Genomic DNA, 24,914 nt, shown 5'->3' with positions numbered 1-24,914 from the left:
TATGTGTGTGTGTATATATATATATATATATATGATTTTTAACTCTTATTGATATATATATATATATATATATATATATATATATATTGTTGCGGCCGTGCGGTATTCCGTTCGGCACTGCTAAAAAATAATCAATATCAATTGATAAGAGTTTGAATAGAGGATCGGCCCTTGGCAACGCGTTGTTCTCCGACTGTTTTACAGATTTAACGGCCAGATTCCGCGATGGCCGGACGCGTTTCTGTACCGTTGGTTTAATAAAGAGCGAGTTTTTTCTAAAACAGTGTTCTTCCTTTCCGAAAGCGCTCCGCCGAGTATCGCGATCTCGGGAAGTAACGCCGCGAACGCGACAATTTTGGGGGCTCGTCCGGGATCGAATTTTTCGATTCGTGTGTGTGTGTGTGTGTGTGTGTGTGTGTGTGTGTGTGTGTGTGTGTGTGTGTGTGTGTGTGTGTGTGTGTGTGTGTGTGTGTGTGTGTGTGTGTGTGTGTGTGTGTGTGTGTGTGTGTGTGTGTGTGTGTGTGTGATAATGGCGGAGCGACAAACAGAAGAGACGAGGACTGGACAGGAAGAGGCGAAAGGTCGGAGAGTGATCTCTGCGAGAAAAAGGGCTTGTACTCGAGCGGAAGGGTCGGAGGCGTCTCCGAACTTGGAGGAGATTCTTCGCTTAACGCTGGAGGAGCTTCGCTCTCTGAGGGAGGAGCGCGCTCGTCGAGAGACGAAAACATTTTCAATGCCCGGTCCGCAGGAAGAGATTTCGCAACGTCCGATATCAGGTCAATCATTTCCTTTTTCAAATTTTAGTTCCGACTTGAAACTTAAGCCCGATACTTATGACGGTAGTGTTATGTTGCGCGAATATCTTACGCAATTTAATTTAATTGCGCGGGCGAATAATTTGGGAAACGCAGAGAAGGCTGTCGTATTAGCGTCATGTCTCCGAGGAAAAGCGCGTGCGATTTTGGAAGGGGGCACGGATTTTGAGAACTCTCAATTTGAAAATTTGGTCGCGCGTTTAGAGCTACGTTTTGGAGAAAATTTATCCTCGCAAAATTATTATTATCAATTTACGAATCGAAAACAGAGATTCGGAGAAGATTTAGCTGCATTAGGCTCGGATATCGAGTGTTTATCTCGATTAGCTTATCCTGAATGTTCTCCCGGAGTTCGTGACAAAATTGCTTGTTCTCAATTTGTAATTGCATTGTCTGATGTGAATATTAAACAGACATTGCAGCTAAAAGGATTAACATCTTTGAGGGCCGCGGTAGAAAAAGCTTTGGCTATTAAAATTATTAAGGAGAATTGTTTAAAAGAGCGGAGAAATTTTGATTTTAAAGAGGTTAAAGATTGCTCGAATTATAAGAGCAATCCTGATTTAAACGGGTTCAAAGTAGAATCTCGTGGAACGAGGGGTTTAAATTTTAAGAAAAAGAAGAATTTTAAAATTCAAGAGAAAAAGGAATGTTGGCAGTGTGGAAAACAAGGGCACTTCCGTTCCGAGTGTCCATCACTTTCTGTTTCACAACAGGGAAAATAGGTTTTGTCGAACTTTCTGGGGCGGGCTCGACAAATGGAAGAAATGCCCCGGGTGTTTGTAGGCGTTTTGAGAGAGGGTGTGAAAAATCAGGAAATTTTGTTTTCCAAGGCTCTCTTAATGGGAGAGACTGTTTTTTTAAATTGGATACGGGCTCCGATGTGACCTTGGTGAGTAGTAAATTTATAGGGAGAAAAGGGAAGCGTTTTTCAGCAAAGGAAGAAAATTTGAGATATCCTACGGGAGAAAGGGTCCCGATCAGTTTTAAAATGTTTGCTAAGATAAAGTTAGGGAGATTTAATTTAGAGTTACCGATTTTCGTTGCCGATATTGGAGAGGATTGTATTTTGGACGCGGATTTCTTTTCACGAATAGGGATGCAAACTGTAATAGAATCTTTTCTCCGTGAAGGTCATAGGGAAGATTTTTGTCGTCGAATTAAGCAAGAGGACGAAGCTGTGCCCGCGGAGTTGGAAGAATTCTTTAATAATAATTCCCGAGAGTTGGAGGAAGATCAGAGAATAATTTTCGCTACATTGTTGCGAGAATTTCGTGACGTGTTTTCGGAGCAAGCTGTTGCAGGAAAGTGTGAAGTTCTTCAACATAAAATTGAATTAATGGATTCTTGTCCTATCAAACAGGCTCCTAGGAGAATTCCAATTCATATGCGTTCAGAAGTTGAAAAAATTATGGAGGACATGAAAGAACAAGGGGTAATTGAAGAATCTTCAAGCCCTTGGGTTTCTCCAGCAGTTTTGGTAAAGAAGAAAGATGGATCTCTTAGATTTTGCATTGATTTTCGGAAATTGAATGCGGTTAAGAAAAAAGATTCTTATCCGCTACCAAGGGTTGACGATCTTCTTGATCAATTATCGGGAAATGCCTGGTTTTCTACTCTGGATTTGAAGAGTGGTTATTGGCAACTGAAAATTCGTCCCGAAGATAGGGAAAAGACTGCTTTTTCTGTGGGGAATGGACTTTGGCAATTTGTTGCAATGCCTTTTGGTCTGTGTAATGCCTACTACTCACCAAGGTCACGTCGGAGCCCGTATCCAATTTAAAAAAACAGTCTCTCCCATTAAGAGAGCCTTGGAAAACAAAATTTCCTGATTTTTCACACCCTCTCTCAAAACGCCTACAAACACCCGGGGCATTTCTTCCATTTGTCGAGCCCGCCCCAGAAAGTTCGACAAAACCTATTTTCCCTGCTGTGAAACAGAAAGTGATGGACACTCGGAACGGAAATGCTCTTGTTTTCCACACTGCCAACATTCCTTTTTCTCTTGAATTTTAAAATTCTTCTTTTTCTTAAAATTTAAACCCCTCGTTCCACGAGATTCTATTTTGAACCCGTTTAAATTAAGATTGCTCTTATAATTTGAACAATCTTTAACCTCTTTAAAATCAAAATTTCTCCGCTCTTTTAAACAATTCTCCCTAATAATTTTAATAGCCAAAGCTCTTTCTACCGCGGCCCTCAAAGATGTTAATCCTTCTAGCTGCAATGTCTGTTTAACATTCACATCAGACAATGCAATTACAAATTGAGAACAAGCAATTTTGTCACGAACTCCGGGAGAACATTCAGGATAAGCTAATCGAGATAAACGCTATCCGAGCCTAATGCAGCTAAATCTTCTCCGAATCTCTGTTTTCGATTCGTAAATTGATAATAATAATTTTGCGAGGATAAATTTTCTCCAAAACGTAGCTCTAAACGCGCGACCAAATTTTCAAATTGAGAGTTCTCAAAATCCGTGCCCCCTTCCAAAATCGTACGCGCTTTTCCTCGGAGACATGACGCTAATACGACAGCCTTCTCCGCGTTTCCCAAATTATTCGCCCGCATAATTAAATTAAACTGCGTAAGATATTCGCGCAACGGAACACTACCGTCATAAGTATCGGGCTTAAGTTTCAAGTCGGAACTAAAATTTGAAAAAGGAAATGACGATCTTCTTGATCAGTTATCGGAGAATGCCTGGTTTTCCACTCTGGATTTGAAGAGTGGTTATTGGCAACTGAAAATTCGTTCCGAAGATAGGGAAAAGACTACTTTTTCTGTGGGGAATGGACTTTGGCAATTTGTTGCAATGCCTTTTGATCTATGTAATACCCCGGCTACCTTTGAACGACTTATGGAACGAGTGCTTCGGGGTTTACTTTCGAAAATTTGTCTGGTTTATTTAGATGACGTGATAGTATTTGGCAAAACCTATGAGTAAATGAAAGAGAATTTAAAAGAGGTTCTTCTGAGATTTCGTGCTGCGAAACTTAGTGTTAACCCAAAGAAATGTGATTTATTTAGAAGACAAGTAAAATATTTGGGTCATGTTATTTCTTCTGCCGGGATCGCTACGGATCCTGAGAAGACTGAAGCGGTCACTGAGTGGCCAGTTCCTCAGAATAAGAAACAGGTCCGAAGTTTTCTTGGATTTTGCTCTTATTATCGGAAGTTTGTTAAAGGATTTTCTTCAATTGCGAAGCCTCTGTTTAAGTTAACTGAGAATTTGGCTAAATTTGATTGGACCGGACAATGTCAAGAAGCATTTTTGAGGTTAAAGCAGGCATTAACGTCTGCACTTCTTCTTTCCTTTCCGAAGGGGGAAGGAAAGATGATTTTGGATACGGATGCTTCAGATTTTGGAATAGGGGCGGTACTTTCACAAGTTCAGGACGGCTATGAGAGGGTCATTGCTTATTATAGTCGGGTTTTGAACAAGCCTGAGCGGAATTATTGCACAACAAGAAGAGAGTTATTAGCTTTGGTAGAACCGGTGAAACATTTTCATCATTATTTGTACGGAAAGAGTTTCTCTATTCGAACTGATCATGCTTCTTTGAGATGGTTGATGTCCTTCAAAGACTTGGAGGGACAATTGGCTCGCTGGATAGAAAAGTTACAACAATACGATTTTGATGTTGCTCATCGAAAGGGGATTATACACGGTAATGCCGATGGTCTTTCGAGACGCCCTTGTGTAGAAGAAAAATGTAGATTCTGTTCTAAAGTGGAAGTTTAGAGAGGACTTTTTGAGGATAAAGTAGTTGCTCGTATTGTTTTGCGTGAGGATTCTTCTGAGGATTGCCGTAAGGCTCAAATAGAGGATCAGGAACTGGCAATGTTTTTACTTGCCAAAGAAAATGATTTGCGACCTTTTTGGGAGGAAGTTTCTTCGAAAGGATTGTCAGCCAAGATTTATTGGCATCAATGGCATGCCTTGGAAGTCCAAAATGGGATTTTGCATAAGAAATGGGAGGCTCCTAATTTGAAAAACAGTTTTCTTCAGTTGATGGTCCCGCGAAGCAAAGTGAAGCAGATTTTAGAAGAAGCTCATGATACTCCTTCTGGAGGGCATTTCGGGATCAATAAAACGCTGGAAAAGATCCGGAAGCGTTTTTATTGGGCAACCTGTAAGAAGGATGTTGAGGAATGGTGCAGAACCTGTAAAATTTGAATTGCGAAGAAGGGTGCTGCAGATAAGGGGAAATCTCCTTTGCAGATCTTTAATTCGGGAGCCCCTTTTGAGAGGATTCAGATGGATATTTTAGGCCGTTACCTGTTTCTTCTTCAGGCAATAAGTATCTCCTAGTTGTTGTTGATTGTTTTACTAAATGGGTAGAGGCTTTTCCTTTGAAAAATATGAGAGCTACTACGGTAGCAGAAATTTTTGTTAATCAGGTTGTTTCTAGATATGGGGTCCCGTTGGAACTTCATACTGATTAGGGAAGGAATTTTGAATCACAGCTCTTTCAAGAATTGATGAGAATTTTGGGAATTAGGAAAACGAGGACGACCGCTCTTCATCCTCAGTCTGATGGTCAAGTTGAAAGACAACATCAGACAATTTTACAGTATTTGTCAAAGTTTATTGAAGAGAATCAAAAGGATTGGGATCGTTGGATTCCCATGTTTCTTCTTGCCTATAGGACCTCTAAACATGAGGCTACAGGCGTAACTCCTTCAGAATTGTTTTGCGGAAGAGATCTTACCTTGCCGATGGATTTGCTAAGAGGTACTCCTCCCAGTTATAGTTTTTCCGAGTCAGCGGAGGAGTACGTTCGAAATTTGCGGCAGAAGCTGGATGAAATTCATTAGAAAGTAAGAGAGATATTAGAATCAAGGTCTTTGAAGATCAAATGCCGCTATGATCGAAAGGCTAGGCATCTCGTTTTTGAGGAAAGACAGAAGGTTTGGTTATTTAATCCTCATCGTAAGAAGGGTAGGTCTCCCAAACTGCAGAACAATTGGGAGGGGCCTTTTGAGATAATTAAGAAAATTAGTGATGTAGTTTTCTGTATTTCTTATTCAAGTGGTCGGAAAAGCAAGGTTGTGCATGCCGACAGGTTAGCTCCGTATAGAGAAAGGGAAGAATTCTAAGAAGAGGTTTTCGGGGCCCGGTTTTCCAATTTCGACATTACTTTTATTTCTTGTTAATTGTTTTGAGTTACTATGTTCTGTTTTATCTTTCTTTAAGCTTCCTTCCGTCGTGAGAAGCGTCGTGGGGAGATCCTCGAGCCTGAGCACCAAGCAAGATCTTCAAGCTCGTGCTTCAAACTGAAAAGAAGTCTGCCTCGCCCCCGGTTTTCCGAGTCGTGGTTTTTCCGGGGGACGATGGGCGAATGCCGAGGCAGGGGCTTAGGTATGTCTTTTTGAAAGACGTAAGGGTCCACGATGATTACCCCCACTTTGCCTGAAAAATGGAAGAGAGAAGTGTGCAAAGCTCAAGACGAAGAGTCAAGAGTGAAACGCGCGAAAATTTCAAGAACAAGATTCTTCTGAAGAGTAGAGAAGATTGGGATTGGAAGTAGCGGCGCCCGGTAACCTGAGGCAGCAGCCCAGGGTAGGGCAGGAAGTCGCCAGGAGCCCAGAAGTCTTTTCCAAGATGAAGTTCTTGAAAGAGGAAGAATTGTCGGGACGACAATTTTATGAAGAGGGGGGCAGTGTTGCGGCCGTGCGGTATTCCGTTGGGCGCTGCTAAAAAATAATCAATATCAATCGATAAGAGTTTGAATAGAGGATCGGCCCTTGGCAACGCGTTGTTCTCCGACTGTTTTACAGATTTGACGGCCAGATTCCGCGGTGGCCGGACGCGTTTCTGTACTGTTGGTTTAATAAAGAGCGAGTTTTTTCTAAAACAATGTTCTTCCTTTCCGAAAGCGCTCCGCCGAGTATCGCGATCACGGGAAGTAACGTCGCGAACGCGACAATATATACTGTAAAAACTATTCGTCGCACGCAATTTTGTTAAAGGAAAAAGTTTTTCTTTTAGCATAAAGAATCATGTAGTGTACTCCAAATGCGGGAGTTTTGGGACACCCTGTATATATATATATATATATATAGATATATATATACGAGGGTAGTCTGAAAAATTTTGAGCCTTAACATGAAGATGACGTTACTCGTCAAAACCATTCTAGTACTACAATAGTGTATGCTTTGAAAGACTTTTGTGAAAATTTCAGCCATTTTGGACGCTCAGTTGCTATTTGACAGTCGTTTGTGTCAGTCGATGTCAGTGTTTTTGTAAAAATGGAAAAAATTGAATATCGTGCCGTGATTATTAAATTCTTACATTTGAAAGGCAATACGCCTGCGCAAATTAAAATCGAGTTGGACGCTGTTTACGGGGACTCTGCCCCGTATCATCATTTGCCACCGTAAAAAGATGGGCTGCTGAATTTAAACGTGATCGTACATCAGCTTGGCTGATGATGAGCGTTCGGGACGGCCAAAAACTGCGACCACCGCTGATAACATCGAAAATGTTCACCAAATGGTACTGGACGACCGTCGAATCAAGATTAGAGAGATAGCAGAGGCTATGGGCATATCGAAAGAACGCGTTTGTCATATATTGACTGAAAAATTGAATATACGCAAGATATATATATATATATATAATATATATATATATATATATATATATATATATATATATATATATATTATAATGATATTAATTCGTATTCCATTTAATATAATGGCAACATGGAACCAGATCGATTAAACTTAATGAACGTGAATTTATTAAATGTCTCTTGACATTAAAACACTCTCAATATAGATTAAATCAAGTACTTATTTTATTTATTAAATAATGCAAATATTCAATTAAATCGTGGAAATTATCGAAATAAATGTAACTAATCCATGTTTTCGTTATACAGCTGGAGAATATTTAAAAACAATGTCAAAAGAACTCTTGGAATCTAATTTGAGTACAATATTTTCTGCTTTGAGAAATACGGAACAATTTACATATTGCCGTAAACTGAAAAATGATTTAAATTGCATGACATACAACATTATGGTTCTGCAACTTGATTTTTAACACTAAGTCCGAGCGAATGGTTGTGGGAAGATTTAGGCGAGTATCTTCATGAAATAAATAAAAAGAGTAATTTCCCTATATCATTATCATTAGTACACTTATTTCTATAAAGTCAGTATCAACATCAAGATTTCTGGATAATAAATTCCATGCAATGCTTGATTTTATTTGTCAAAAGATCACCCAATTGGAGAAGTTGGCGACGAGAATATCAAGGAAGAGGAATACAACATTTTCATATATTAATTTGAATAAAAAATGCGCCAATTTTTGAAGAATCTTTTAATGCAGGGGTCGGCAAGTTAGCACTCGCGGGCACTCAATACCCGGGGGCAACAGTCGAGCGTGCTGGGGCTAGCGTTAGGCGGCTAGACGCAATAAAGTGAGGAGAGGGGATAGCAGGAACGTCTGTTCGTTGAATGTGCTATTCAAGGAGTAAAAAAATATTGTGTTGCACAAATTCAGACTTAAAATTAGCATAAATTAGTAACTATCTATATTTTAAATAAACCATTCCTACAATAATATTAAATAAGCAACTCTTATAACATTTAATCAATATTTGATTCATATTCAGTTTTCCGATATTATATACGATATATCAGGTGTTATCGTTTTGGCACAGCTTAAACGAATTATTGCATTTAAATGTGAATCTGTTAACTGTTCGCGTAATCGCGATTTATTTAATTTCATAATAGAAAATAATTGTTCACATGAATATGTAGAACCGAACATATTTACTCTCATTATTTTTGCAGCACAAGCATGTAGTTGAGGAAAATGTTCTTGAGATATATATAAAAAATAGATATATATAAAATTGTACGATATCAGTCATTGTATAAAAACGATTTTTAAGAGCAGTGTCACATTTTAAATCTATTAATTCTAATTGTATATCTGCGGGAACAATATTAATATCAACAATAAAAGATGTTATAAAAATAAGTAAGTCTTCTTCTAAAACATTTTCCTAAACCGACAATCGAATTCATTATGTAATAATTAAAGTGAATTTATATATTCTTCATATTGCTCTTGAATGTGCATGGCAACAGATAATAAATTTGAAAAATGCAACAACTGTCGAGATTGAAATTGATTGATCCATAAATTAAGTTTCATTTTAAAAGATCTAATTTGATCAAACATATGAATAATTAATTTATCTTTGCTTTGTAGAGAGTAATTTAATGTATTTAAATGATTAGTGATATCCGCAAGAAAGGCGAGATTGGCAATCCAGGAAGGCTATGATAGTTCAGGCACAGACTTATCTTTCATTTCTAAAAATATAATTATTTCTTCGCGTAAATAAAAGAAACGCTGAAGAGTTTTACCTCGACTAAGCCATCGTATTTTGCAAAATTAGGAGATGTCGATATAATCTGACTCTAAAGAAGATAAAAATTCGCGAAATTAACGACGATTCAATCCAGTAGTTCTAATAAAATTTACAACTTTGATTACAATTTTCATTACTTCGTCATACTTTAAAGATTTTGCACATAATGCCTCTTGATGGATGATACAATAGATCGAATGTATTTCTTGTTTTGATTGTGCTAGTTTAGACTTTCGTCCTACGAAGCCCATATTATGTCCAATCATTGCTGCAGCATCATCAGTAGCAACTTAATTTAAGAAGTTAATTTATCCCAAGATAGATTTATGTTTTCTATTGCTTCTTCAACGCTAAACAATATATCTTCTCCAGTTGTAGTACCTTTCAGAGGTATTATATTTAAAAGTTCCTCAGTAATAAAGAGGTTGCTATCCACACCACGAATAAAAATTGCCAATTGTGCAGTATCAACGATATCAGTACTCTCGAGAGCTAATGAAAAAGCAATAAAATTGTTTGCTTTTAGTATCAATTGTCGCTTGAGATCTTCAGCTAATTTTTCAATGCGACGTACTACAGTTCGAGAAGAGAAACTAATTGATTTAAATTTATTAATATCATTAGGATATATTGTTTCTGCGGCAATTTCTAAACATTGTTTGACAAATGGACCAATGCTAAATGGACGTGATTCCCGTGCAATAAGATGAGCAATTTTGTAACTGACATACAATGCAGGCTTACTTAATTCCGATTCTTCTTCCTGTATTAGAATAATATCTTTATTAAATATAATGTACCTGATAAAAATGTACCTGATTTTATATATATATATATATATATATATATATATATATATATAAAATTTTTCCTATAAGAACATATATGTATATAAACATGTATAAATATATATAATATATACATATTATATACATATATGTTCTTATATGAAAAATTTTTTACCGGGTATAATTAAATATAAGGAATTAAATTAAAACTGAATTAAAACTACAGTAAAAAACGCATATTTTATATTATAATAGTATGTATATTATGAAAATTACTTTATTGTTGGAAACAGCTGATTTTAAATCGTGCAAAAGTTGAATTCGCTCCGATCCTTCTATCTTGTCATAAGTGGCTCCATTTTTTGTGTTATAATGTCTTCCGACATTATATTTCTTTGAATTCATAATGGTTCCACAGATCAAACATTGCGCTTGATTATCATGCTTCATTATGAATCATTTCTCTTTCCATGAAGAACTGTCCGAACTTGAACTTAAGATTCTTTTCTTTTGATTATCCATTACAAACGTTAAATTATAAGATTGCAAATGTGTCTGACTATTCTACAAGAGACAATTTGATTATACTCTTGCTTAGTTATTGTTTTTCTTTTATTTTGAGCGTTTAGCAGATTAATATTAGCAGATGTTTTGAAATTGTTGGAAATTTTCTTCGCAGAAAAAGGATTATTCTTCTGGATTTAAAAATATAATTTTAAAGCGCTAAGTAAAACGTGATATATGTATTCATAATTTTATGGTTGTATTGTAAGTTTATATTTTAATACATTGTTATTGTTTATATTATTGTTTTATTTTCTTTGTTATATTTAAATTTTCGTTAAACATATTTAAATGTATTAATTATATAATTTTTAATTTAGCACAAATTTTGACAATTTACAATATTTAAAAATAGAGATAAGCATTTTAATTAAAATTTTCCTAATGAATGCTTATTATTATTATTAGGACAATCAAAACATGCTAGAGCATATTTCTTTATTTGACTAATAAAAAAATTAACTAGATATAAGTTGAATTCATAAGAATTTATGCATTTTAAGTCCTATATATATTACAATATATTTTTGCATATTTCATCTTTAAATGGTTTTTTATAACAGCTAAACTGTTATAAAAAAATTTTATGATGTTACAAAGATTCAAGTACTAGTAGTTTAAGACTACACTATTGTTCATATATACACGCAACGCTATTTTTGTAAGTTTATTATTTTTGCAGTTAAGAGTAGGTTCAAATAATTCACATTTTCCTGCTTCAGTGAAATGCGGAACTTTATCCCAAGGTACTAAAAATGTTAGATACGCTCCTGAGATGTGCACACAGGCGAGCACTCGCAAGCGCTCGCGGGCGCCCGTGCTCAATTTCAGCGTTTTGCCGACCCCTGTTCTAATGAAGACATTTCGAAATTATTTTACGATATATAAGTTGTAAAATAAAAATAAAAATATTTCTTCGTTATTGTACAGACGTGTTAATATACATCAACGACATGTGCATAATAATTATTGTCTCCGTTCTACGAAAATGAGATAAAGTTATTCGTAAATGATGTTTTGGATTTCCTTCTGTGACAGAAACATTACATATACGAGATGTCGTAAGTTCCATAGCAGGTAGAAAACAATTAAAATACAGAAGTAGATTATACGATATTCCCAGAACGGATGAAGAAATTAACATTAATGATTACAATCCTGTTCTTCTTATTGCGTGAGGGAAGGAAATATGGATATTCAATTTATTAGTAAAAAGTTGTTTCTTCCAACCTAGTATATTACTAAATATATGAATAAAGTAGGAAAATGTGAATTATCTGAACCTACTCTTAACTGCAAAAATAATAAAAATAAATAATTAGCAAATTATCTTTGGAATATTGCTATGCGATTTATGAATAATAGAGAATGCGAAGCTCTTGAAGTTGCCGATACATTGTAGGTATTCCTTTATATGGAACTGATCGAAATACAGCTATTAAATGGTTAGATGTTAATCAGATACAATCCAGAAAATTGAAACGTTATAAGAATGTTGAAATTCTTGACAATAAATCTACGAATATATTTTGTCTGTCTATAATAGATAATCATTATTCAAATAGATCGAAAGAATTAGAATATACATCACTTATGAATTTGTGCAATAGTATGATATCATAAAAACTAAATCTCAAAATGAAGATATTATCATAAAATAAGAAGAAATTATTATCTTAAATGACAGCAACGTAAACATTTAGTTAATCATTACAGATATGATGTTCATACACAGCCAGAAAAATATTTCTTTGCACTATTATTACTAGGTTTTAACCAGAAACTAAATGATCTTAACTAGACGGATAGACGGATAGATTAATGATACACAACAAGAAAAAATAGCCTGGAGAAGCAAAAAACATACAAACATTTTATGTATATATTTTTGTATATATTGTTTTATAAAAGATTATTAAAAAATTACTGATTGTATGTTCTTTCTAATATATATAAAGTATAAAAATTTTTCAAATGTGTTAAATAATAAATATTATTGTGCGTGCGTGCGTGCGTGCGTGCGTGCGTGCGTGCGTGCGTGCGTGCGTGTGTGTGTGTGTGTGTGTGTGTGTGTGTGTGTGTGTGTGTGTGTGTGTGTGTGTGTGAAGCTGGTCTCATTTCGCGGAAACTCACAAATTATTGAGAGTTCTGGCTTCCTTTCGAATAGTTTTAGAGTTGCTGATAAATTAAACAAATAGTTCTGCTCATTAATGCGAAAAAATGCGGTTCGAACAAAGTGAAAGACCACAAGAGTTTTATAAAGAGTTCTGTCAAATTAAAGCAAAAAAAATTATTTAAACATAAATACAGAGTAATTATTAATGTAATAACAGATCGAGCTAAACCACAAACAAACAACTCGGAGTTCTGGCTTAAAAATTACTTAAATACTTTTCGTATAGTTCTCAACATAAAAAAACATTTTCTAAAAGATTCCGGGCAATTGCGATAACGTATGATTGTTAAATAAAATATCACCCAAGCGTAACGTACTTAGACACATAAGTATGATACGCTGGCCGTTATTTCAGAGTTCTGACTAAAAAATTATACTTTTCGTACAGTTCTCAACATATAGAAACATTTTCTAAAGAGTTCCGACCAATTATAATAACATACGTTTTTTTAAATAAATAAATATCGTCCGAGTGTCACATATTAGGTGTACAAAAAAGTTCTGAGCTTTAGATTTCATACAACCGAAATAACAATTTAAATTTTATATATCTTCCCGCCCTTTTGCGGTTTTAAAGCGTTGACATTTGGCCTTCTAAAATGCCATACGGTTTGGCGTTTGATGCACATAACCGCAGTAGTGTTCACGATGGCAATAACAAAAGAGCATATTCGATTTTCCATCCACTTCGCGTTTCATCTGAAGAAAAATGCTGCTGAAGCCACTGCAATGATTTATGCTGCATATGGAGAGAACGCTGTAAGTCATACTACATAGTAAAAGATGGTATCAAAAATTTCGCCAAGGAGATTTCAGTCTTGAAGATGAACCGCGTGCTGGACGCCTTCAAAAGATTGAAACGGACGAATTGTAAGCACTGCTGGATATAAACTCTGCGCAAACTGAAAAGGAGCTTGCAGAACAGCTTGGCGTTACGCAACAAACCATTTCCGTACGTTTACATACGATGGGAAAGGTTCAGAAGGAAGGCAGGGTTCCGCATGAATTGTCCGAAGACAACAAAAATCGTCGGCGTGACACTGCACTCACTTTGCTTTCAAAATTCCGGAAAAAAGATTTTTTGCACAAAATCATTACAGGCGATGAAAAGTGGATTCTTTATGATAACCCTAAACGTAAGAAAATCATGGGTTGACCCTAGTCAACCTTCAACATCGATGCCAATATCCACGCCAAGAAAATTTTGCTCTGTATCTGGTGGGATTGGAAAGGTGTGTTGTATTACGAGTTGTTACAATCGGGTGAAACAATCACGGCAGACCGCTACCAACAACAATTTACCAATTTGAGCGATGCATTAGAAAAAAAGAGCCTATTTACTGGCCAAGGACGTCGTAAAATGATTTTGCTTCATGACAATGCTCGACCACATGTTGCGAAAGCGACTCAGGACCATATCTTTGCGTTAGGCTGGGAACTTCTCCCGCACGCGGCCCAGACATGACGCCTTCCGATTACTACCTATTCCGATCGCTGCAGCATCATTTGGCTGATACACATTTCGTAAGATTTGAAGAGATACGAAAATGCATTGATGACTTTATTGCTTCGAAGCCGTTGAGCTTCTATCGTCAAGGAATTCGCAAGCTATCCGAAAGATGGCAAAAGGTCGTTGATGCAAACGAGGAATATTTCGCTGATTAATATTTTTTTGTTTGTTTTTGAATAAAGATTGAATTTTACAAAAAAAAGCTCAGAACTTTTTTATACATCTAATACTTAGACAGAAAAATGTGAGACGTTATTTCGGAGTTCTGGCTTAAAAATTATACTTTTCGTATAGTTCTCAATATGAAGAAGCATTTTCTAAAGAGTTCCGGGCAATTGCGATAACGTACGATTGTTAAATAAAAAAAATATCCCGAGCCTTAGACACATAGGTATGAGACGCTGGACGAAATCTCGGAGTTCTGATTTAACAGGTATACTGTTCGTATGATTATAAATATATTAAAGCATTTTCTAAAAAGTTCTGAGCATTGGCGATGATATACCATTTCCAAATAAACAAATATCGCCCGAACTTCTTACAGAGAATTAACTGAAACTCTGTTTGTGATTTCGCTGTTAATGTACTTTGAAATTTCTAATTTGTGTTATTAATTCGTTGAAAATATGCTAAATTAAATAGAAAATAAGTATGTGATAAATTTTAAAAAGAAATTTCCTTTCCTCATTCTTACCATATAACTAAAAGTAAACGATACATAAGTGTAATAGAAATATGTTGATGCACATTATTTTCAAATAATGTATTTCTTTTTACATTATATTTTTATGTTTTTTATATGTTTATATATATGAAAATTAATGTATGGTAATTACTATATCTAATTAATCTAATTAATATATCGTTTTTTTATATTTTTTCTTTTTTTGTATTTTTTTTGTATTTATTGTTTTTGTAAATGTTTTTTGTAATTATTATATATATTTTTATTTATTATATTTTTTTATTAATATATATTTCTTACTCTATTTTTTATTATCATATATATTATATTTTTGTTCTTGTTATATTTTTTCTTTGTATTTTATGTGCTTCCGTTCAATTGGAAAATAAAGTGTTTGTCATATTAGTCACATGAAAAATCTTTAAATATCCATTAATATATTTTATTTTGCCTGTACATATAATAAGACATGCGGTAATATATTTGCTGATGATACTTCAGTTTTTTGCCTTCAAATCGTCGATTCAAACCAAGATATATTATTATATATTATGCCAGTGTAGTGTCGCATATTTGTAATATAATTAACAGCTCCTCTGAGCGAATATTTATTATCGTCTACGATTTTTGCAATGTCGTCTAAACAATTAGCTTTTAATTGGAATCCATTATTTTTTATGTAATTAGAATCCATAAAAATGGTGATGTCTATCATAATTTGTGTCCCGTAATTTTCCTCTATACCGCACGCACTCTTACATTGAATACAACTGTATTTTTTTACAGTTGTGTCATCAATTGTCTTTTATATTTACAAGTCCTTTCTGGAAAAATATATTTACATTGATACTGATAAATATGTACTTTCTGTCATTTCGATAATTACACATTTTACAGACTTTAATTCGTTGAAAACTAGATAAGTTAACAAAAGTGTATTCTGCCAGATGATCAGCATTATATATTGCATCCAACGAATTAAAACATCTCGTATTTTTGTAATTTTGAAATAATATGTTAATTAAAAATGACGCTCTTTCAATATATTCATTTCGAGTAATTTTTCCACGAGTTGCTATTGTCGCGAGCGCCGAGAACGCAATCACGCTCACCGCTGACAAAGCAGATTGCGGCAAGCGATACTTTATCCGACGAATTATTATTTTACCAAGCGATAGCGATTACCAACGCTACCGTGCTAATCGCGCAAATATTGTGTAATCGTTCCACGTGAAGCAACTGCTAACCGGGTTGCGCGGCCCTTACGCGGAAAACCGCCGCGCGACCCAGAAATATACCGCAAACGCTGACGAACATGTTGATGACACGGCAAGGACCGACCGCCTGTAACAGGATAAAAACGGAAGACCGATACTAGGAGAGGACTCGTCGAGATCCGCCGTGCCGTTACGTCTGTCGCGGTCCGAATCAAAAAGGACAATCTGTATCAAGTGTTAATAAAGTTTATTTAGTATCGAACAAAGTGGTGAGTGCCTCTTTCCCGCCGACTTGAATTCCGATCGTTTGTTCCTTCCAGATGACTGGGTGTAGCTGCGAAACGATCCCACCGCTGCCACCAGAAATGTTGTGCGGGTCGTTTCGGGGATCGATCAAGAAGTCAGCGGGAAAGAGGCACTCACCACTTTGTTCGATACTAAATAAACTTTATTAACACTTGATACAGATTGTCCTTTTTAATTCGGACCGCGACAGACGTGACGGCACGGCGGATCTCGACGAGTCCTCTCCTAGTATCGGTCTTCCGTTTTTATCCTGTTACAGGCGGCCGGTCCTTGCCGTGTCATCAACATGTTCGTCAGTGTTCGCGGTATATTTCTGGATCGCGCGGCGGTTTTCCGCGTAAGGGCCGCGCAACCCGGTTAGCAGTTACTTCACGTGGAACGATTACACAATATTTGCGCGATTAGCACGGTAGCGTTGGTAATCGCTATCGCTTGGTAAAATAATAATTCGTCGGATAAAGTATCGCTTGCCGCAATCTGCTTTGTCAGCGGTGAGCGTGATTGCGTTCTCGGCGCTCGCGACACTATCTTTTCAGCGAGTCATAAAAAGGAATCGTCATCAATAATATCTATAATATATTTATAATTAGTATGTGTATCTATAATGTGAGCTGTAATAAGCAGAAGAGAGTCAAAAGCGCATGTATTTCGTAACATTATAGTTTTATTTTGTGCTTTAACAGGTTGACATAAATTACCATTTTTTATAGTAGGAATAAAAACTGTGTTTTTAGAATTCACGCTATCCCATTCGGGACATTTATCTAAATACGTTTCATTTTACGCTACAAAATTTTTTTGAGTTTTTGTTGGTTAAACCCATCCAATTTTTTCCGAAATTTAAGGATTTTATATTATCATCGCTTTCATTTAGTGATTTTCGGACATTGCGAAAGAAGTACTAGCACTATTAGTATCATGCACATGCGAGTTATCATTAATTATGCTAGAATCATTTGAACTAGGATCTTTATTATATTCAGAAGTTAAACTTGAATGAATTAAATTGTTGAATTTGACAGCGATATGTCAGCTAAAGGATCAGTTATGAGTGTATCTGTCTCGTCGTGCTTCGATGGTATGTCGTAATATAGCTTTTGAGAGAAAATATCATTTGTCGCAAAATCTATACGCCATCAAGATAAGTGAAATGGTTAATGACAAATTTGTCTATTCTTATAGGAATATTTCCTTTGAAAAACCTTAATTTATATTCAGCAAAAAGCGACTCTACGGCGGAAGATATCGCTATCTCTGTTCCACATTTAAAATAAGGACACATACACCGGTCCATAGCGGTAAGATTTGCATCAATTATTTGATCTTCTTAGCAGCTTCTGGATTATAAAAAGCTTTGACAGTGCTTCCATTTATTGATTTTAATGCTAAATCGTTAGCTTTATGTCAGCGCTCCATTTTTGCCAAGATGGTGGAACTTCTCTTGCAAATCATCTGAAGATATTTCAGATTGAGTTTTATTTTCTTCGACACATTCTTCTTTGATGCAGTCATTAATATTTTGAAAGCACATTTCTGCTTCAACAGGATCTTTATCTATGTAACCGACACTTCACTTAAAGCTACAACGAGCAAAGATAATAAAAAGAATTCTAATTCCTTCATAGACTACATTTTATATGCTTGACATACGCTTCTAAAGTACATTTGTCTTACCTTTTTAGGCAAATGGCGCAAACATTCCCAATTGCTAATGATTCTTATGACGTGGCTAACGTTTCTCAAGTACGAAGTAGGTACAAATGTATCTTTACTCTTTATAATATCGTAACAACATTGTAAATAATGTTGTAGATTAGTACAGCTTGCAAATGGGCGCGATAATGCTGCTAGCATTGCTCGGCTATGATCGATTACAACAATCGATGGGATCGTGGCACTGCTCTACAAATCTCATGCAGGAAGTACGTCAATAGTGCTTGTTTCGCGGATATCATTTCGAACACCGGAATACCTCGGTTGTTCTTTGGAACAATCAAGCATTGGTACAAGAAAAGATAAGGAGATTTAGATCCATCAGGTAACGTAAGTTTTGTTACTAGGCTACCAGTAGCATCCATGGTAAAATATGAATCCTTACTGCGATTTTTTGTACATAGTCAATCTTGTACATAGTCAATTGTTCTTTAGATCAATATATTATATAAAAAGGATCTAGACCTATGTATCATACCTTGCTTTGTGGTATATTTCAATACTTGAATATTTCGTATAGCATCATAATTATCAATGTCCAGACGATTGTCTATTTCATTCTGCTTTACGCAGAACACGTTGCGAATATAAAATTAGTAGACTTTTATCACCAAACTTCATAATTCTATTCGCTTCTTCTATACATCAGATTGTTGCTGCTTTCTTCGTGTCCACTAAATGTTCAGCAATTTTTTGACATAGGAAACCTCTTAACTGTCTTTTTTTCACATATTATTTCATTATTAAAGCCGAACAAAGTGCAATCAAATATTGCGTCCTGTTTTTCGTTGGGCTCTCTCAACATCGTACTTCGCAAAATTCTTTTACATTTTTTGCATATAGCATTAAATTTTGCAAAACATTTAGCATTATGACTTGGAAATACTGTTGCATTTTTGAATGTAAATGAGCAAGGAATTTTGTTTGTTCCCATATTTTTGTAGCAAAGATGTTAGACCATTCTCCCAGTTTTAACTTTAAGTATCGGCGATTACCGTAGTTCTTTGATATAGGTTTTACTTTATTCCAATTTTTTTTCGAAATTATTAACTGGAAAACTTTATTGTCTTCTGATAAATGCTGAAGAATGCTCATATCACTTGACTCATTTCGTGACTCATTCTCAATATTATTTTTTTTAATGTCAAATGATTGTAATACGGCAGTATATATACCTCGTCTATCGCTGTTTAAAATAGTATATATATATGCTTTGGGCTTATATATGAACCTAATTCATTCATTTTTTTGCTAATCCCTTCATACATTGGATTAGACGATGGAAAATATTTTCCATCTGCATCTAAATAATTTTACATTAAATTGTAAGAAAATATTGACTAAAATTAAAATACTTAGTTATGCTAGAGGCTCGAAAGATAATAAGTCGATAAATAAATAATTGGACTATATGAGCTAAGCCAGATAACGGAGGCTAATGATATATTTGAAAATATCAAACTATATACAATAACTTTAAACAATAACTTAACAAATAATAAACATGACGACTTAAAAACATATGTTTCGACTTTAATGCGGACTTCTTCAGTGTTTAAAAAAGAAAGACGAGTTATTCACGCAATTAAAATGTTGTGCGCCTTACAGTTGTCTAATTAATGCAAAAGTCATAGTCCTAATCGCTGCAGCAGAATTCCGAGATGCATTCCATTTGAGCATTGTATATCTTGAACAGGTGTGACTAGTAATAAAAAGAATTTGGAGAGAATAACATAAAGAAAAATAATGTCTAGGGTTAAAATTTAAGGATGTGGGTAAGAATCTAAGCAAGGGGTAGAATAATAATCAAGCTGTTAAAAAACTAATAAAAAAAAATAAAAAAAAATAAATTAAAGAAAATAAAATTTTCTTAAATTAAAGAAAATAAAATTTTCTTTAATTAAAAAAAATGACGTTCATACACAGCTAGAAAATATTTCTTTGCACTATTACTTATGTTTCAACTGTTACGTCCTGCGACCGCCACGATTCCTCCCTTTCAAACAATCTCGAAAAATTTGTTTCTCGGCGAAAGTTATATTGTTCACTAAATGTTTTTTTTTTTCTCTTCCTTAAACAAATAGTCTTGGCGCTGACAGGACAGGAAAGCCTAATAAAGATAGAAATTTTCCTAACGGGCTCATAAAATAGAGTAATAAATAGTCAAAATTCCATCACATAATGAAAATCGTAAACCTTTTTTTTTTTTTAATTTTTATTTATCAAAATTTCTCCCTTCTCCAAAGTCGAGGCGGGAACTCAACTTAACCAACTCGGAAAAGCTGAGAACTATTTTTCGAGATACGTACTATCTTAGCTGATAAGTTAGATTTAATACGCTAAAAGGCCATTAAAGCCTAGAATCCAAAAATTCTATTAGATGTAAAGAATATGCCCTAGAATCTCCCCATACTTCCAAATCCTATATAAACTGCAATTCCGACTGCATTTACCTCTGCTATTGCGCACTCTTTGCAATTGCAAACTCTGACCGTGCTCTTCGGAATCTCGCCAGTGTTCTCAAACATCTTCTTTCAACTTTAATCCGAGTGAGTGACCTCCGGCGGACGAGTACAAATCATCATCACAGCACATCCAAAAGTAAGTCAAATTATTTATTTCCTTTTCGGTTTCCTTCCGTGGTATCTTCGCAACCCAGACTTAACGTTCCTAAAAAAAAATTTTGATAGTGAACAATCAAAGAGTTAACCACAAAACGGCTAGACGTCTACGGCGAGAGGTCAGATAGCGAGCGCGAAATCTGTTAGATCAGGCCTATCGAGAATTCCTAAATTCGACCAATCCAATCGTCGGAACCATACCGTCGTTCGAGGTCAGATCATGCGGGCCGCCACCAGAAGAACTTTCGACGCAAGTTACCTTCCCTTCACCCTCGTGAGTCTCAACGCCTCGCACTTCGTTCCCTATCCATCCGGAAATCTTCCCCTCACTTTTGCGGGCTTCGACACCTCGCGTTCCATCGCCACCTCGCCCATAAACCTACTTTCACCAGCGAATTCCACGTCGAGTGTGGAATTCATTGGAGAGGTTCCACCGGTACCCTCGGTAGTCTTCGGAGAGAAACTTACGTTCCAAGACATCCTATCCCAGTTCCTTATAACCACCGAGACTCTTCCTCCGGGATCATTTATCTTAGACCTCGAATCCATTGACTTAACCGCACTTCAAAATTACGTAACCGAGAACAGCTCTGATGACCTCATCATTCCAATATATTCCCCATTCCTTACCCTTATTTTTAGTTCCTATCCGATACTTCTACAAAATGCTCCCACCTTCAACAATGAAAATCCGCGAAGTCGATTAATAAATCCATCAAATCTTCCAACAAACACACACACACACACACACACACACACACACACACACACACACACACACACACACACATACAATGTTAAGAAAATGACTACATTCTTAAAATGTTAATAAATTAAATAAAAAAATCATAAATTATTCTTATTATCTTTATTTTTTTTGAGGAATGTAAGGTCAGACGAGCGCGAAACCTGTTAAATCAGGCTTATCGAGAATTCTTAAATTCAACCAACCCGAATGTCGGAACCACACCGTCATCCGAAGCCAGATCACATCGCCACCAGAAAAAGTTTCGAAGAACGCGAGTTACTTCCCTTTCACTCTCGCGAGTCTCAACGCTTCGCACTTCGTTCCCTGTCCATCCCGAAATCTCTCCCTTCTGACAAACTTTTGTTCGGATGAAATATTATGTAACCAATCTATCTTATTATTATCATTTTATTTGAATATAACTTCCAATAAATTTTTACTTTATTATTTAATACTTTAATACTTTAATACTTAATTATTTGTAAAATTACGTTATATTATATTTGTTTATTCTGTTTAATTAAAATTCAATGTTAAGATTAAAAATTCGTATTCCTTAAATTAAAACCTCGACCATTTTCATGCCCTTAAGGAATGCAGGAGGTCCTATCCCAAGTTAAAGAGATTCGGTTCTCTGACCAAAAAACGGACCACCGACCGCGCTAGCGCAGGTAGGAGTTATAGTATCATCGACGTTGACCCGTTACCTTGTGCTCAAAGGGTGCGTTCGACTCGCAAGTCGATGCCTTAGCGACGATCTGAAAAAATAAAAGCAGTTCCGTGCGTCCACCCGAGTTCTTTCTCTTAAACAAATCGACCTTTTCTTTCCTCCGAAGTTCGGACGTAACACAACCATGATGGAAACTAGATGATCTTAAAAATGAATGTGAAATCTACAAAAAATCATTTCAAAGAATTAAATTACATCTTGTACAAGCATTACAATATCACGAAAAATTAGAAGAATTGAAAACGGCATTTGAAATTGCAAAACATTTAGTTCAGAAATATCTAGATAATGAATTGTAAAAACAACAATATGCATCTCAAGATGATCCAGAAAATGCAATACGAGTGTAAAACATAGAAACAGGTAAAATCATGCAGGATGCACTTTAAAGATCTTGGAGCTAAAATTAAAGAAGAAAATGTTTCTAAAATAATAATAAAATTAAACATGGATCAAAAGAGGGTATTTGATAGAGTTATTGACACTATTAAATCAGATAAATCAGTATTATGTTAGCGATGAAGGTGGTACTAGAAAAAGTTTTTTAATTAAGATTGTTAAATATAATTACTGTTAGATAAAATAAAATCTTAATAAAGAAACTATTGTAGCAGCATCTATACTACAGGTACCTATAGTGCAGCATTTAATATAGACGGTTTGACAATTCACAGTGTGCGGAATTGCGCCGTTCGCTGGAACAACCCTCGACTGAGGATTCGATAGGTGATAGAATGAGAATTCTTGAGACAAATTACAATAATTTAATAAGTCAGTTGTTGCCAGTGAAATGTACAGAATATAGAGAATATCTGACGATGGCGTACACGTTGATAAAATAAAATAAATGTTCGCTAGGCAGATTACACGCACAGGATTGAATTGTTTGCACGAATTGCGCGGTCACGTGATTGGAGAATGTCCACAGCGTGATAAGAGAATGGTCGCAAGTTCTTTCATCTTGATCGAACTCGAATGACGACGTGCTGCTTCATCAAGCTGAGATACGCACACTTGTCATTGAGAATTCGCGCTTTGAAAATGCTCGCAGTAAATATTCTTGTCGAGTTCGAGGCAGTAGAATCTCGATGTGACGAGAGAGAATGTGAACTAGGGATTCGCCACGATTCAAAATGCTTCGCCGAAAAGTCTTTCGCAACGACGATTTACATAACGTCATTACGAGACGAGTGATATGACAAGTCTAACTTATGACACGAGCTGAACTTAGTACGACAAGAGCGATAGAGAACAACAAGAGCACTGACTTGACGACATGAGCACGGTATACTTTTTAGCAAATACTTTGTAGCAAAGATTATGGTCGATTCTCAGAAAATTTTGGGTAATGAGGGTTTCTCGAGAAGCTTGCGAGATCATCCGATCAATTTCGTCATATCAGTGATTGACACGACGAATCATGTGATTTTCGGCCAATCGATAGCACACACATACGTTTCGTTGATTGCAAAACAACACTGCCCTTGAAGGATGGTTGATAAGCATAATTATTATACTTCCGCGTGATAACCCTGATAAATATCGACAGGCTATCTGACGCCATCGAATAATTTAGGGCAAATCGATCGTCACGTGCGCTTGTCGTCTTCCGCGTTTCGCTTTCAGGCGCAATTTACTTCTAGCAATTTCGAATACCGTTCGCCTCGGATTTTACATCCGAAATTACATCAAGTGCCGCCCGCCATGCAGGAATAATGATAAGACAGTTATCTTAATTCCTACGGAGTTACAATCAACTTGCGGTAACGCAATTTCAATTTTCGGAGATGTCGATCGGCAAGAAACTAAGTTTAACAATTGGTCGTTTGAATATTGAGCGCGCTGTTTTAACGGTGACGACGCGAATTAGTCCGTCTGCGCTAGGGTGGCATTCTATGATTCTTCCGAGCTCCCATTGACATGGAGGAGTGAGTGGATTTCACAATAATACAATGCGTTCTACTTTCGCACGGTTTTGTACAGTTCGCCATTTTGATCATTGATCTAGAGTTTGTAAATAATCGTTAGATCATTTTCGCCAAAAAACGGATTGCAATCGCTGAATCAATTGCCATCGAGATAGGAACGTTTCCTTCTCATCAAGAAGCGTCGGAGACGGTATGTTGTCAACGTGGTGCCGCTCAGGAAATGAGCAGGCGTTAAAGCAGAATAGTCTTCATAATCGTCCGAAAACGGAGCAAGAAAACATGAATTTAAGCAGGCTTCTATTTTGCAAAACAACGTGGTCATTTCTTCGAAAGTGAGCGTGTAATTTTCTACAATCCGTTTTAAATGAAATTTGACGTTACGCACTACGCTTCCCATAGTCCTCCGAAATGAGGAGCTGACGAGGGAATAAACTTCCATCGTACCGATTCGAAAGCTAACTTGTTAAGTACGAGGATCGGATTGAGTGGTGTCACGTCAAACGCATAGAAACACTTTAAAAATTCTCAAAAACAATAATTTTATATATCAAATTTTAATCATTACGTTTAATTCCATTCACTTCAACGTATACATAAGAATATATTTAAAAAATAAAAGACGTGATGCGTTCCTGAATGAAGAACATCCCTACCACGAGAGTCGCTGGTGACTCTCACGCGACTACCGGGGCTCTACCACAAGCG

At 35.9% G+C, this 24,914-nt stretch overlaps 1 long non-coding RNA gene and 1 pseudogene across 1 annotated transcript in view; one reads left to right on the top strand and one right to left on the bottom strand.

Moving 5' to 3' along the window:
- Positions 1 to 54: 54 nt before the first annotated feature.
- LOC148937438 (uncharacterized) lies at positions 55 to 9,489 on the bottom strand (annotated as a pseudogene).
- Positions 9,490 to 10,061: 572 nt separating this feature from the next.
- The window catches only part of LOC148937433 (uncharacterized), a 77,268-nt gene continuing 62,415 nt past the window's right edge, over positions 10,062 to 24,914 (top strand). Inside the window, exon 1 of the long non-coding RNA XR_016138457.1 lies at positions 10,062 to 13,510. This is a non-coding gene — a long non-coding RNA (uncharacterized LOC148937433). The remainder of the gene's footprint in view (positions 13,511 to 24,914) is intronic.

The sequence above is a fragment of the Pogonomyrmex barbatus genome, unplaced genomic scaffold (assembly GCF_055798465.1).
Source record: "Pogonomyrmex barbatus isolate J1 unplaced genomic scaffold, ASM5579846v1 scaffold14, whole genome shotgun sequence".
Taxonomy (NCBI): domain Eukaryota; kingdom Metazoa; phylum Arthropoda; class Insecta; order Hymenoptera; family Formicidae; genus Pogonomyrmex; species Pogonomyrmex barbatus.
This window is presented reverse-complemented; position numbering and strand designations above follow the sequence as displayed.